This window comes from Hyla sarda, chromosome 1 (assembly GCF_029499605.1).
Source record: "Hyla sarda isolate aHylSar1 chromosome 1, aHylSar1.hap1, whole genome shotgun sequence".
NCBI lineage: Eukaryota > Metazoa > Chordata > Amphibia > Anura > Hylidae > Hyla > Hyla sarda.
Window position 1 is genome coordinate 418,805,814 of NC_079189.1, and position 16,483 is coordinate 418,822,296.

At 43.6% G+C, this 16,483-nt stretch overlaps 1 protein-coding gene and 1 long non-coding RNA gene across 2 annotated transcripts in view; one reads left to right on the forward strand and one right to left on the reverse strand.

Moving 5' to 3' along the window:
- Positions 1 to 11,833, reverse strand: part of LOC130281600 (uncharacterized) — a 35,603-nt gene extending 23,770 nt beyond the window's left edge. Inside the window, exon 1 of the long non-coding RNA XR_008846048.1 lies at positions 11,771 to 11,833. This is a non-coding gene — a long non-coding RNA (uncharacterized LOC130281600). The remainder of the gene's footprint in view (positions 1 to 11,770) is intronic.
- SGSM1 (small G protein signaling modulator 1) overlaps positions 1 to 16,483 on the forward strand; it is a 376,300-nt gene that overhangs the window by 148,700 nt on the left and 211,117 nt on the right. The gene's annotated exons all lie outside the window — the stretch shown is intronic.

A 16,483-nucleotide genomic window follows, 5' to 3' on the forward strand; every position in this document is an offset into this window, starting at 1 on the left:
TGTACCACAACTCCAGTGTCTGGCAGTTCTTTCTGGAAGTATTGTGCAGTCAAACGTGGGTTTTGAATTGTTTTTCACACAATCCTGCGAGCTGTTCTGTCTGATATTTTTCTTGGTCTTCCAGATCTTGCTTTAACTTCCACTGTTCCTGATGACTGCCATTTCTTAATTACATTCTGAACAGAGGATATTGACATCTGAAAAGTTTTGCTATCTTCTTATAGCCTTCTCCAGCTTTGTGAGCATCAACTATTTTCAGTTTCTGATTTCTAGTCTACTGCTTAGAAGAACCCATGGTGCTGATTGTTGGGGCAAGGTCAGATGAGTCTGGCAATTTAAAACCTTTGAGATTGACATCACCTGGTCTTCCCAGATGATGATTGAGAACAATCCATGACACTGGCAGGTCTCAGCTTTGCAAAGGGGGCAGTACATGCTTTTCATTCTGCAGGGTGCCCAAACTTTTGCAGACGACATTTTTTTGTTTTCTGTTCTTTTGAAAGTGTAAATGATGGAAATAAAATCCAACTTTTGTTGACATATCATAAGAATGTCTAATCTGTAATTTGATGCCTTTTGGAGATTTTTACATCTTTCCTTGGCTTCTTTATGCACATTAATACACATTTTTACCTGGGGTGCCCAAACTTTTGATCCCCACTGTATAATTTTTTTTGAAGGTGAGGAGGAAAAAACGAAAACATAAAAATAAAATTGTCTGAGTCCTTAAGGCCCAAATGGGCTGAGTCCTTAAGGGGTTAAAGGTAATATATAATACAAAACATGTAGTATTTTGGCATATGCAGAGTCGCAGGGCCCTTGCGTCCTACAATAGCTTAAATATTATGCAATAAAATGAAAAAGATAAAAGTCCAAAGTATGTTCAACAAAACAAAATATAATAAAGATAAAACACCTTAAACAATATGACTGTACAATAACACTTAAATAGTTGACCAGTGAATTAGCTTAATGGAGCAAGTTATATGCATTCTGGTCTGCTGTGACCTCTAGTTCTTTCTGGTACAAAATTGTAGCAATATAAAAAAAAAGCAATAGTTTTGTATCAAAGGGGTTGTAAAAAATCGTTAGGTGTGAGACACCTCTTACCCTTTCTTTTTCTGGACTGGTTATATATTGTGACCGTCCCAGGAGCTCCTTTTACGATGCTCAGACTGACCGGTGAATGCTAGCAGTAATATGCTGTAAGCGCGCCAGTGAGCATTAGCGATGTTGATATATTGTAAATTCTCCGGGTATATAGAGCGCAGGAATGAATTCCTGCTCACAGTTTCAGCCGGACAATAATGTCGATGTGGTCTGCGGTGTCCGATGTGGTGCAGGGTCTGCAGGACGGCAAGTGATTTCCCCGTTTGTGTCTTCAGTGTTCTCTGCTATAATAGCGTTGGAGATTTACCTCCTCGTGGTTCCTCGGCTGGAATCAAAGTTGTCAATCACTGGCTAAGTGCTATTATAACAGTATACAACTGTTATTAACCCTTAGCTGGACGCGTTTCAGGATAGCAATCCTTTGTTCAGCAGCTTCAAATGGATCATAGGTGAAGCATTTATAACTGCTCAAGAAAGGATTGCTATCCTGAAATGTGTCCAGCTAAGGGTTAATTACAGTTGAATACTGTTCTAATACCACTTAGCCAGTGATTGACAATTTGGATTCCCGCTGTGGAACCACGAGGAGGGGAATCTCTAACGCTATTATAGCGAAGAACACTGAAGACACAAACTGGGAAATCATTTGCCATCCTGCAGACCCTGCACCACATCGGAGACCGCCGGCTGCATCGACAGCCGCTGCTGAGCGACCCCCCTCAACGCCCCCTCAACGCGCCCCCCCCCCCCCCCGCGATCTCCCTGAAGCACCCGCTTTTTATGCAGGTGCTGAATCTCCAGTTTCGGAAACCTCCAGGACTGAGGACATGACGTCACACCACGCCCCCTCCATTCATGTCTATGGGAGGGGGTGTGATGGAGGAGATTTTGGAGCACTTCATGCTTCCTTTCCTTTTAAGTAGCATTAGTGTAATGCAATGGACTTTTGCACGATATTCAAATTTTTCGAGTTTTCAATATTTTGTTTTGTTGAACATACTTTGGACTTTTATCTTTTTCATTTTATTGCATAATATTTAGGCTATTGTAGTACACAAGTGCCCTGCGACTATGCATATGCAAAAACGCTACATGTTTTGTATTTTATATTACCTTTAAATACATTTTAATATATAACCTTGAGGACTGGAATCCAATTTTATTTTCTAAGAAAAAAAAGGGGTTGATGCTGCTCACAATTTACTACTGTCCGAGGTATCGGGGCAATCACTTATACACAAAGTGATGATATAATCTAAATATGCTGTGAAAAAATAGACCAAATCTCAAGGATAGTAGTTAAAAATAAATAAATAAATAAAAATGATCAGCCAGGTAGGCGATTGTAGAAGTGGATCTTGGAAGATGGGTTGCAGGATCTCTGTTGGCAGCAGAGAGACAGGACGGCATGGAGGATCTCACAGCAAGTGGATCTCCAAGTGGATGGATTGCAGGAGGAAGATGACAATAGCAAATTGTATAAATTTCAGACTCACAGCAGCTAGTACACACTGTCGGCTTACAGTGGGTTCTATGTGGTCATAGGCTAGAATGCATTTTTGGGGTACTCAGGCAAATAACTCTTGACCCCTTCCTCAGTAGCTGTGTTGACAAATGAAAGTTCCATCTTAATTATAACAGTACGGTCTTTGTTCAACAGGTGATGATGCCATAATTAAGGAGATAGCCAAAGGACTGGTGAATACCTGGAGACAAGTTGATCTTATGTCTGTCTCTGTTCACATTGATCGACAGAAACCGCAAGCACAAAATGAATACGTTATATATATAATCAAATGAAATTGGTATTATAGAAAGACAGAGCATCACTAAAGGACAAAATTATGTCTATATATTTAATAGAAAGGAATGAACAAATTCATGAATTTAGTATATATACCGTATTTATCGGCGTATAACACGCACTTTTTAGGCTAAAATTTTTAGCCTAAAGTCTATGTGCGTGTTATACGCCAATACACCCCCAGGAAAGGCAGGGGGAGAGAGGCCGTCGCTGCCCGCTTCTCTCCCCCTGCCTTTCCTGGGGTCTAGAGCCCTGCTGCCGGCCCTTCTCTCCCCCTGGCTATCGGCGCCGCTGCCCGTTCTGTCCCCCTGACTATCGGTACCGGCGCCCCATTGCCGGCGCCGATAGCCAGGGGGAGAGAAGCGGCGCCGACAGCCAGGGGGAGAGAAGGGGCAGCAGCACCCATTGCCGGCACCGCTGCCCCGTTGCCTCCCCCCATCCCCGGTGGCATAATTACCTGGGTCGGGTCCGCGCTGCTGCAGGCCTCCGGCGTGCGTCCCCTTCGTCATTGCTATGCGCTGCGCGGCGCATGACGTCAGTGCGCCGCGCCGTGCATAGCAACGACGCAGGGGACGCACGCCGGAGGCCTGCAGCAGCGCGTACCCGAACCAGGTAATTATGCCACCGGGGATGGGGGGAGGCAACGGGGCAGCGGCGCTGGCAATGGGTGCCGCTGCCCCTTCTCTCCCCCTGGCTGTCGGCGCCGGCAATGGGGCGCCGGTACCGATAGTCAGGGGGACAGAACGGGCAGCGGCGCCGATAGCAGGGCTCTAGACCTCAGGAAAGGCAGGGGGAGAGAAGCGGGCAGCGACGGCCTCTCTCCCCCTGCCTTTCCTGGGGATGTATCGGGGTATACACGCGCACACACGCATCCTCATTTTACCATGGATATTTGGGTAAAAAACTTTTTTTACCCAAATATCCTTGGTAAAATGAGGGTGCGTGTTATAGGCCGGTGCGTGGTATACCCCGATACGGTAAATAAATGAAAAATGAATAAAAAGAACAATAAAAAATTGTAGCAGGAGTATCTAAAACACTCCTGGGGTATTGGAGTTTATTTTCCAGTAACCTCGGTTATATAAAGAAGTGAGCTGCACCCAATCTTGATTTAAATCGATGTACTAAAATGGCTGCTGTTAAATAACAGCAGTCATCATAGCCCGATCACCTTATATGGTTAGTGGCGGTGAGCGGAAACAGCCTAGGTGGCCAAAACTTTTTGAACAGCCCTGCCTCCTCTCTCTGCTGCTCTATGCACGTGCTTTATATGAATATTCAATTTTCTTCACTCTTATGTCCTAGTAATGTGAGTGCCTGCAGTCACATGAGCATTCTGATATTGTATTGTATGCAGGTGCTGCTCCCTTTTTACACACAGAAGAGAGACGCCTGCACTGTGCTTCAATAGCAATGCACTCACATGAGGGGCTCCAAGTGAATTGGGTTTAGTGCGGGTGGACAGCCTGTCCATTTTACTTTAAACTTAGTGTGTGCCTTTAAGATGCTCACAGAATTCAAAGCCTGCTGTATCTTTAACAGAATGGAACCGCATGGCTCCGTCCTGTCTTGCACTTTAGGCAGTGTTTCCTGTGCATGCAGCATCTTTCTGCACAGAAATAATAGGAGCTGCAGGAAAGGTAGCACATGGAACTTCAAGATAAATGATGGTGAGGTGAAAAGTGTTTATCATTTTTTGGGGACCTGCAGTAGGGGGGCAATGTGAGGAAATATGGGGACACTGTCAGTGAATATAAGGGCAATGTCAGGAAATATGAAGGCAATGTAAGGGAATAGGGTGGCAACATAAGGGAATATGGGGGCAATGTGAGGAAATGGGAACCTGTTACATGGGGCAATGTTAAGGGCCCTTCAATATGGGACCAATGTGAGGGAACCTACTATATGGGGATAGGGATGTAAGAAAAAATCGATTCTCGCGATAATCGCGATTTTTTTCATTTGCCGATACAGAATCGATTCAAAATATTTTTGAATCGATTCTTTTAGGGATGTGGAATTTTTATCTGCGGACGCCTGGAACAGCATGTCATGTCCTGGGCATCAGGAGATAAAAGTTCCACATTTGTGGAGCCGGGCAGGCCGGATCTGACACGGCGTCGCTCTGGGTGTATGGAGCGGGCTCCGACTCGTGCCCACTCCGTACTACGCGACCCCCGGCTGATTTCAGTAGCCGGGGGCCGCCGCTAATAGCCAGCATGCGGCAATCGCCGCGGCTGGCTATTAAAGGAGTATCCGGTGCGCACTTTTCTCATTTTATCCTATCCAGGCTGCAAAATAAAATAAAACGCACTTTATCTTACCTGCCAACGAGCCCCCGGAGCTCCGGTACAGGTGTTCGGTCCCCGGGCTGTATTCTTCTTACTTCCTGTTAGTCCGGCACGTCACATGGAGCTTCAGCCTATCACTGGCCGCAGCAGATGTCCCGCCTCCGCTGGTGATAGGCTGAAGCTCCATGTGACGTGCCGGACTAACAGGAAGTAAGAAGAATACAGCCCGGGGACCGAACACCTGTACCGGAGCTCCGGGGGCTCGTTGGCAGGTAAGATAAAGTGCGTTTTCTTTTATTGTGCAGCCCGGATAGGATAAAATGAGAAAAGTGAGCACCGGAGTACTAGATCGCCACTGTCAAAGCTGACAGCGGCGTCTATTGGGGTCTATGAATGCTCCCAGGTGGGCGATGTATCGGGATATATCGCGATGTATCGTCACCTAGACGGTATCGCGATATATCGGGATATATCGAATCGCCACACTGGTATCGCGATTCGAATCGAATCGCCAAATTCTTGGCGATTCACACCCCTATATGGGGACAATGTGAAGGGGCGTGCTTTATGGGGGCAATGTGAGAGAGCATAAAGTGGGCACTTTAACTGTGTGGAGCTATACAAATGAATAGTTTGTAAGAGAATTATGTCGGAACGAGGAGTCTAAAACGTTTGTCCAGCAGATTCCGTGAAGACTAATCACAGCTGGAGAATTCTTCATGTTGGTCCAGACAGATGAAGAAAAGTGAACGACTACGATCAGAAAATACGTCACCTGTGGGTCATTACATGTAGCTGAAATCAGTTATACAGTCTGCAGAGCTTGTGTAGAGCTGGCATCTACTTTTTATGGTCACAGTATGTGGCAATATTGATCTCTGTATAGTAGATTTTATTCAGTAACAGTATAATGAAAAAAGGGGATCAGTATAGTGCCACCAAGGGCGGAGCCTTGGGGATGGCAAAATTAAGGTTTACCCTAGGGTAACAAAAATCATTGCATCAGTGCTCCTTGTTGTGTGGATTTGCTTCAGATTCCTTGCAGGTAATCTGTCTAGTGTGCATTTTCCTTAAAGGGGTATTCCAGGCAAAACCTTTTTTAAGATATATCAACTGGCTCCAGAAAGTTAAACAGATTTGTAAATTACTTCTATTAAAAAATCTTAAAGGGTAGCTCCCACCATCCTATTTTTTTTTCTGTCCCTGCATATTGCCAATCTATCCCTAACACCCTCCCTGCTTTTAATTTTTATTTTTACTATCTTAAAAATGCTTTTTGTCTGCCTGGCAGTGTGCTCACTACCAGGCAGACTTTCCCAGCAGGCACCATGTCACTGATGCCATGACTTCCGCCCTTAGTTCATCTACACAGGGTGCCTCCAGCTGTTTCATCACTACAACTCCCAGCTTGCCCTGACATCTATTGGCTATCAGGGCATGCTGGGAGTTGTAGTATTGAAACAGCTGGAGGCACCCTGTGTAGATAAACTATTAGTTACATGCGGCGCTAGCACGTCCCCTCCGTCTCCCTTCCCCCCCCCCCCCCCCCCCCCGCGCCATACCCTGTTCCCTCCATCACAACACCCCCCACCCCCCCCCATTACACTTACTGCAGAGTCCGGCAGCGGGCATGCAGGGACAGCGGCGGCGACGAGGCGGAGGCGGCAGCGATGTGCTGGAGGAGTGGCCTCCCAGCCAGTGGCCGGGGAGCCAATGCGCTCGCTCCCTGCCTGTCTGATTGACAGGCAGGGAGTGAGCGCAGGCTGAATGAAAAAGGACCAATGCCCGGCCGCATCGGTCCTTTTTAAGGCGTGACGTCACGCCAGGCTGCAGCCGGCCACTAGGAGGGAGACCCCTAGTGGCCGGTTTTCAAATGTAAATTAAACTATTTTAATAAAAAAAAAAAAAATAATAAAAGTATATTAGAGATATGTTGTAGTACATAAGTACTACAACATATCAAAAAATAAAGTTGGTGACAGTGCCCATTTAATCCTTCCAATAGTTATTAGCTTCTGAAGTTTTCAGTCTAACTGCTCAATGATGATGTCACGTCCCGGGAGCTGTGCATGATGGGAGAATATCCCCATAGGAACTGCACAGCTCCCGGGACGTGAGTCATCAGAGAGCAGTTAGAAAACAACAACTCAAATTCAGAAGCTAATAACTATTGGAAGGATTAAGATTTTTTTTTTAATAGAAGTAATTTACAAATCTGTTTAACTTTCCGGAGCCAGTTGATATATAAAAAAAAGTTTTGGCCTGGAATACTCCTTTAACATTGGATCTTGTTTACTGTTGTTGCTTCAATAGTGTTTTTTCTTGTCACAGACATGTTTACAATCTACATCTAATAAAGTTGATTATGTGCAGATGATTAAAGTTGCAGTGTGTGGTTATCCAGGTACAAAAGAAAAACAGTTAATCCTCTATAAAATGTTACACTGAATCCTCTTGGAAAACCCTGCAAATTGAAAACATTTCCATGCCTTGTTAAACAGCACAGCATCTGTACAACTAATCCTGTTTGCTGATGGGATTTACTGGAGCACTAGAAATATTAGAGAAGGCAGAAAACAAAGTGAGCAATTAAATGCAACAGTCTTCACAATGAGACACTGGAGCCATCTTATTGTACTCCTTGCACGCACAAATGTGCCAGATAAATGGGATTAACAAATGTTTTGAGCTTATTAAATTTAGAAAATTAATAATAGGAATATGTAGGTTATAAATACTATAAATGGTAAATTGATAGGTAAGAAAGAAAAACATAAATTTTAGAGAAGTGCTGTTTGATTTATATATTTATAATATGGCTACATATTCAAATAATATGTAAATCTTGATTTCCTGCTGAGTTATGCATACAGCCTACAAAATGTTGCAGAGGGCTGTGGTGCACTTTAACGTTACTGTTTAGTTTATTATTATTAAGCATTTAGTACAAAAGGCTGTATGTCTCCTTAAGGCTTTTCTATAAAGATTAATTAGAGCAACCAAGCTTCTCCTCATATGTTATTGCAGGAAAATGCTATTTTAAAGCTTTGGAGACTAAAAAAAAGTGTTGACTATTGCCAAGGTCACAATTCTACTTAGAAGGGAAGACATGTATTAAATGGGGTTTTCCCAGGGACAAATTTTTGCTTCTTGCATCATGTGAGTCATATTGGAGTGGGAGCTGGCCAATCCCTAGCTGAGGCAAGTTGCCGCTGTTGGAAGTGATTGGTTGAGTGAGCAGTCCCTGTATAAACAGTATGTCAAAGGAAGATGCACAGAATACCAGGGGCTGGGCACTGTAAGAAAGCAGCAGTGGGAGATCAGGGCAGGGTATGTGTTAGTATGGGGTTTTATTTATCTTTTTTTGAAACACCCAGGTAAAAAAAAAAAAAAAAAATTCTCCTTTAGAGTCAGCTCACACATTCTTATGTTTGCTGCAGTTTTTCTGCAGTATATTTTGCCACACATTAAAGTGGTTATCCAACATTAGGTGATTTTAGTATGTACCATGCATACAGTAATGGACATTCTTAGGAAGGATCTGCGCTTGTCTTGGGGCTAAATAGCTATGTTGTGAGATTACTGGTATTTCCTGTTTGACTTTTTTTGACTACAAATCCCACAATTCAATTTTCCTCCATCCCACACATCAGCCACCCCACCCATTGAAACATAAATGAGCTGCATCCATTCAAATCAGTGTGGTTTTCAATCAGGTTGCCTACAGCTGTTGCAGATTGATCTCTCTCCCACCAAGCGATTGCTCCACCCATTGAAGCAGGGAGGCTCCCTGTCATCAGCTGACTAGTGAGTCAGGTCTCGGCCGCATTGCAAGCTGGGAAAAATCTGAGACAACAGTGATTTTGTATGCTTTTAAAAATAAATATTAGTGTGAAAATCACAGAAGAATTGTGAGAAAACTGTAACACCCAGGTACAGACACTATATTATGAACTCCACTTACTTTACAGCTTCTGTAGCATAGTCAAATAAAAAAAAATCCTGGAATACCCCTTTAAGCAGTGTTTCTCAACCCCGGTCCTCAAGTACCCCCAACAGGTCATGTTTTTAGGATTTCCTTAGTCTTTCACAGGTGATATGACTGTGGCGATGCCTGATTCACTGAATATAATTATATCACCTGTGAAAAACTAAGGAAATCCAGAAAACATGATCTGTTGGGGGTGCTTGAGGACCACGCTTGAGAAGCACTGGTCTAAAGGAAGAAAGGGAATAAGGAGATTACATTTGTATGTTAAATAAGGTTCAGGGAAGTTTTTTATTTTTTTTTAATAAGAATTAACATAATTAAACAACATTCTAGTAAAATGGTTTGTAAATTCACAGTGAATTTTAACATGCCTAATAATAACATATCTTTCCTAAGATAAAAATAATAAGGTAATGTGATGAGAGGCTAGATGGACCAGTTGGTGTTTTTCTGCCAACAGTCTTCAATATTTCTACGATCTTTTATCCCACGGGTATCCGAAGGACCAGAAGCTTTCGCAATGTCTTCCAGACTTTAGCACAGCTGTATTTATTGAACATGCTTAGAGATAAGAACACTTTCGAGCATGTGCAGAATTTTGGACATTCTCTGTTGGGCCCTCTGTGTCTTTGTTGGACAAACATGACTGTTTTTCTAGCTGGGGTTATCCACATCGCTAGTTGCATACTTGTCGGTAGAATACTTATAAAAAACATTTCATCTTTACTTTCCTGGATTGTTCAGTATATTCAGAGTTGTGGTACGCAAAGTTTTCAACTAATGCAAAATGTGTCTGACAAGTTCCCTATAACATCTTTATGTAACATCCGTATGTTGCTTATTGTATCATGTGCCACTGTCACTTTGGTTACTGACCTGTACGTATCCTACCTAGAGTCTCCCTATCGAGCCATTCTTGTGGTAAAAAGCCTCGTAGAAGACTTGTTCAACGCTCTTTCTCTGTTGTAGATTATTTTGTATTTTGCACGGTTTTTTTTGTATTTATTTTCTTCATTGGAAAAATATTTTGACTAGGATCTGTTTTTGTTATATTTGTGAACATACATTGTGCAATTTATTATAACTGTATTTGCACTTAGGCATCTTAGGCTGGACTAGGCCGGGTCAATGTTCCTGGTGTACAAGGGTAGCCCTTATCAGAGGAGGAATATTTGTCAAATCAGCTTGAATTCTTCCTGGAATTAATCAATTTGAACATACCTTTTGTTTATGTAAAATTCTTTTAGGATAAAAAAAAAAATAATATTCCCTGTACAGGAATTGTATAAACACTTAAAGGGGTACTCCCACCCTAGACATCTTATCCCCTATCCATAGGATAGGGGAAAAGATGTCTGATCGCGGGGGTCCCGCCGCTGGGGACCCCCGCATTATTGCATGCGGCACCCACCTGTGTTCTCACCGGAACCGCTGGAGGGTCTGAGTCCCGACTCCGGGAACGGAAGTCTGTGACGTCAGGACTCCGCCCCTGTGTGACGTCACACCCGTCCCCTCCATGCAAGTCTATGGGAGGGGCCGCATGCAATAATGCGGTGGTCCCCAGCGGCAGGACCCCTGCGATCAGACATCTTATCCCCTATCCTTTTGATAGGGGATAAGATGTCTAGGGTGGGAGTACCCCTTTAAAAATCTATATGTAAAATACTTCTGTCTTCAGAATGCTACTAAGAACTTGATTTTAGAGTTAAAACATTAAAACACAAATCTTTGCTTACCAAGGTACTCCACCACAAACTACCGATTCACCTGTTTCTTTACTGCACTAAATTATGATGGGCCATTTATGAAAAGCTCTAGAGCTGCATAATCAATGAGCACATGAAGGGCCGGACTGGGACTGAAATTAGGCCCTGGCATTTTAGACTAAGCTGCCTATTTCTGTAATGCGTGCTGCTGTGTGAAGGCAGAGCCACAAAGGGGAGGGTCATAGTTGGGTATAATAGGGTACGTAAAAAATACAAAAAATATGTATATGTTTGTGTGTGTGTGTGTGTGTGTATATATATATATATATATATATATATATATATATATATATATCTCATTAAATGGGCACTGTCAGATATAAAAACTTTTTATATGTTGTACATATTGAAAAAAACAATAGTTTTTCTAATATAAATGTTCACATTTTAATAAAGAAAACTGAAAAATCCCACCACTTGGGGTCCCCATACCTCCTTGGACACTGATGAGTCCCACAACAGTATTAGCTTGTCCAAGGGTCATGGACAAGAGATGGCTGATGGACAAGACTGCAAGAAGAACACAGCTTGCAAACTAAAACACCAAGCATGGACAGCCAAAGGATGTTTGGGCATGCTGTGAGTTGCAAAAGCTGTAGGCACACAGTTGAAGAAAACACTGCTGTTAAAAAGAATTATACAAACCCTTTACCTCTAACTATTGAAAATCTACAAGTCCCAGCATTACAGGACTGCCAAAGGATGATACACAAGAATGACATAGAAACATATATAACAGATAGAAAAATGTATGCTTTTAGCACTAAACCTTTGCACTAATTTAGGAAGATCTAAGTTATACACTCACCATAATGTCTTTGGTGGTAGAGTAGAGGCTATCTCCAATTATCAATGCGCCTCTCTGTGTAACATGTACAGCATAAAACCAGAGAGGAAAGGCTTAAAGAGCAGGGCTTCCAGGCTCCCCAGATCAGTGAGTCAGCAAAGTGAGGGAGGGGGATGAGTCATGCACAGTGCAGGCAAGAGAAAGACACGCTTGAAAAGACAGTAAGCATCTATAATATGCTATTTTTTTGTGAACTAAAGGTGACAATATAAAAATTATATGAACAAGATCAAGATTAGGTTCTGAGTAACATATCAAAAAAAAATTCTTTGAGGGATCTGGCAGGTACGCTTTAACATAGGTAAAATAATTACCCATGATAAACACATTAACCCTCTATATAATTCCTATAGTTATTAACCCCTTAAGGACTCAGGGTTTTTCTGTTTTTGCACTTTCGTTTTTTCCTCCTTACCTTTTAAAAATCATAACCCTTTCAATTTTCCACCTAAAATCCATGTTTTGTTTTTTTTTTTGCTTATTAACACGCCTGTGATCAGCATTATCGGCGCTTGACTGCTCCTGCCTGGATCTCAGGCACGGAGCAGTCATTCGTCGATCGGACACCGAGGAGGCAGGTAAGGGCCCTCCCGGTGTCCGGTCAGCTGTTCGCGGCGGTCCCGAACAGCCCGACTGAGCAGCCGGGTCACTTTCAGTTTCACTTTAGAAGCGGCGGTCAAAGCTTCTAAAGGGTTAATACCGCACATCGCCGCGATCGGCGATGTGTGGTATTAGCCGTGGGTCCCGGCCGTTGATGAGTGCCGGGACCGAGGCGATATGATGCGGGATGCTTCATTTCGCGGGAGCCGCCGCAGGATGTAAATATACGTCCTGCGTCGTTAAGGGGTTAAATAACACCAATTTATAAGAGTTATTATCACCATACGTATTACCATTTTTGACCAAATTCTGTATACAGAGACCAATAATACCAATATACAAGGAGGAAATATTCCCCCCGTACAGTGACTATATAGTGATAGAAGTTAACTTTACTCAGGCTTTGCAGACTATATACATAATTACATACAGTCATGGCCGGTAAATGTTGGCACCCCTGAATTTTTTCTAGAAAATGAAGTATTTCTCACAGAAAAGGATTGTAGTGACACATGTTTTGCTATGCACATGTTTATTCCCTTTGTGTGTATTGGAACTAAACCAAAAAAAGGAGGGAAAAAAGCAAATTGCACATAATGTCACACCAAACTCCAAAAATGGGCTGGACAAAATTATTGGCACCCTTTACTTAATATTTGGTTGCAAAAATAACTGAAATCAGTCGCTTCCCATAACCATCAATAAGCTTCTTACACCTCTCAGCTGAAATGTTGGACCACTCTTCCTTTGCAAACTGCTCCAGGTCTCTTATTGGAAGGGTGCCTTTTCCCAACAACAATTTTAAGATCTCTCCACATGTGTTCAATGGGATTAAGATCTGGACTCATTGCTGGCCACTTCAGAACTCTTCATCTCTTTCTTGCCATCCATTTCTGGGTGCTTTTTGACGCATGTTTGGGGTCATTGTCCTGCTGGAAGACCCAAGATCTCGGACGCAAGCCCAGCTTTCTGACACTGGGCTGTACAGTGCGACCCAAAATCCATTGGTAATCCTCAGATTTCATGATGCCTTGCACACATTCAAGACACCCAGTGCCAGAGGCAGCAAAACAACCCCAAAACATAATTGAACCTCAACCATATTTCACTGTAGGTACTGTGTTCTTTTCTTTGTAGGCCTCATTCTGTTTTCGGTAAACAGTAGAATGATGTTCTTTACCAAAAAGCTCTATCTTGTTCTCATCTGTCCACAAGACGTTTTCCCAGAAGGATTGTGGCTAACTCAAGTTCATTTTGGCAAAATGTAGTCTTGCTTTTTTATGTACAGTGGGGATCAAAAGTTTGGGCACCCAAGGTAAAAATTTGGAATAATATGCATAAAGATGCCAAGGAAAGATGGAAAAATCTCCAAAAGAAATCAAATGACAGATTAGACATTCTTATAATATGTCAACAAAAGTTAGATTTTATTTCCATCATTTACTCTTTCAAAATAACAGAAAACAAAAAAATTGCGTCTGCAAAAGTTTGAGCACCCTGCCGGGACCGGGCCGGGCTGACTGCTGATATCTATCAGCAGGCACCCCGTGCAAACCCCTGGGGGGGTCCCGAGACCCCCCCCCCAAGTCGGCGATCACCACAAATCGTCGATCAATTCAGACCAACGATTTGCAGCTTTTCCGGGTCAATCGGGTCTCTGGTGACTCGGAAAAAATGGGTGAATGGGGCTGTCCAAAACAGCCCCATTCACCCTTACCCAGTAGGAGTGAGGTCGCACAGGTGCCGCCTCACAAGCAAGTAATTGATCGGTCGGAACGACCGACCAATCACGACCCTGTTGGATCGGCACCGGCGGGGGTCTCCTACCTTGCCCTGGTCCGGCGGGGGTCCGCTCGGAATCGGTGGTAGCAATTGGAGCAGCAGGATCGGCGGCAGCAGCAGCGGCGTTCCCGGTGGCAGGATACAGCAGGAGGTGAGGCCTGTTCACCTCCTGCTGTTGCTTAGCAACAACTCAAAGCATGCACAGCCAAAGGGCATGCTGGGAGTTGTAGTTTTGCAACAGCTGGAGTTCCACCTACAACTCCCAGTATGCCCTTTGGTAGTCTGTGCATGCTGGGGGTTACGGTTATGCAACAGCTGGAGGCACTTTTTTTCTATGAAAAAGTGTGCATCCAGCTGTTGCATAACCCCAACTCCCAGCATGCACAGACTACCAAAAGGCATGCTGGGAGTTGTAGCAGTGTGCCTCCAGCTGTTGCAAAACTACAACTCCCAGCATGCCCTTCGACTGTCAATGCTAGGGGATTGTTGCAGTTTTGCAACAGCTGGAGACACATTGGTTGTGAAACGGAGTTTGTTACCTAACTCAGTGTTTTGCAACCAGTGTACATCCAGCTGTTGCAAAAATACAACTGGCAGCATGCACTGAGAGACTGTACGTACTGGGAGTTCTAGTTTTGCAACAGCTGGAGGCACGCTTGTTGCGCAACACTGAGTAACCAACTCTGGGTTTCGCAACCAATGTGCCTCCAGCTTTTGCATAACTACAACTCCCAGCATGTATGGTCTGTCAGTGCATTCTTGGAGTTGTAGTTTTGCAACAACTGGAGGTTGTACAGGGTACATTCACACGGGCAGGTTTACAGCGAGTTCTTCTGCACGTTTGAGAGGCGGCAAATTTCCATCCGCAGCTCAAACTCCCAACCTTGTGTACCCTAAAAACACTACACTAACACATAATAAAGGTTAAAACACTACATATACGCATACCCCTACACAGTCAACCCCCCCCCCCCCCCCCATAGAAAAAATCAAAAACGTTTTGAACGGCAGTGTTTCCAAAACGGAGCCTCCAGCTATTAAAATAACAACAACTCACAGTATTGCCGTACAGCCACTGACTGTCAAGGCATGCCGGGAGTTTTGCAACAGCTGGAGACACCCTGTTTGGGAAACACTGCCGTAGGGTATTTTTGTGGCAGGTTCAAATCCCCAATTTAGTCCTCAAATGCCCTGTCGTATTTAAAGGAAACAGTTTAGGGCCACATATGGGGTATTTCCGTCCTCGGAAGAAATTGTGTTACAAATTTTGGGGGGCTTTTTCTCCTTTTACCCCTTATGAAAAGGTAAAGTTGGGGCCTACACTAACATGCTTGTGTTGCCCCCATACTAATTTTCACAAGCGGTAAAAGGAAAAAAAAGACCCCCAAAATTTGTAACGCAATTTCTCCTGTGTACAGAACTACCCCATATGTGGGCTTAAAGTGCTCTGCGGGCGCACAACATGGCTCAGAAGTGAGAGCATGCCATGTACATTTGAGGTCTAAATTGGTGATTTGCACAGGGGTGGCTGATTTTACAGCGGTTCTGTCATAAACGAAAAACAATAAATACCCAGATTTGACCCCATTTTGGAAACTACACCCCTCACGGAATGTAACAAGGGGTAAAGTGAGCCTTAACACCCCACAGGTGTTTGACAAATTTCCGTTAAAGTTGGATGTGAAAATGAAGAAGAAGAAAAAATGTTTCACTAAAATGCTGGTGTTACCATACATTTTTCATTTTCACAAGGAAGAATAGGAAAAAAATCCCCCCCAAAATGTGTAGCCCCATCTCCTCTGTGTGATAACATACCCCATATGTGGATATAAAGTGCTCTGCGGGCGAACTACAATGCTCAGAAGAGAAGGAGCGCCATTGGGCTTCTGGAGAGAGAATGTTTCCAAAATTGAAGGCCATGTGTGTTTACAAAGCCCCCATAGTGCCAGAACAGTGGACACCCCCCATGTGTGACCCCCATTTTGGAAACTACACCCCTCATGTAATGTAATAAGGGGTACAGTGAGCATTTACACCCCACAGGTGTCTGACAGATTTTTGGAACAGTGGTCCATGAAAATGAAAAATTTTATTTTTCATTTTTACAGCCCACTGTTCCTAAGATCTGTCAAATGCCAGTGGGGTGTAAATGTTCACTGCACCCCTTATTACATTCTTTGAGGGGTGTAGTTTCCAAAATAGGGTCACGTGGGGGGGTCCACTGTCCTGGCACCACGGGGGCTTTGTAAACACACATGGCTTTCACTTCTATTCCAACCAAATTCTCTCACC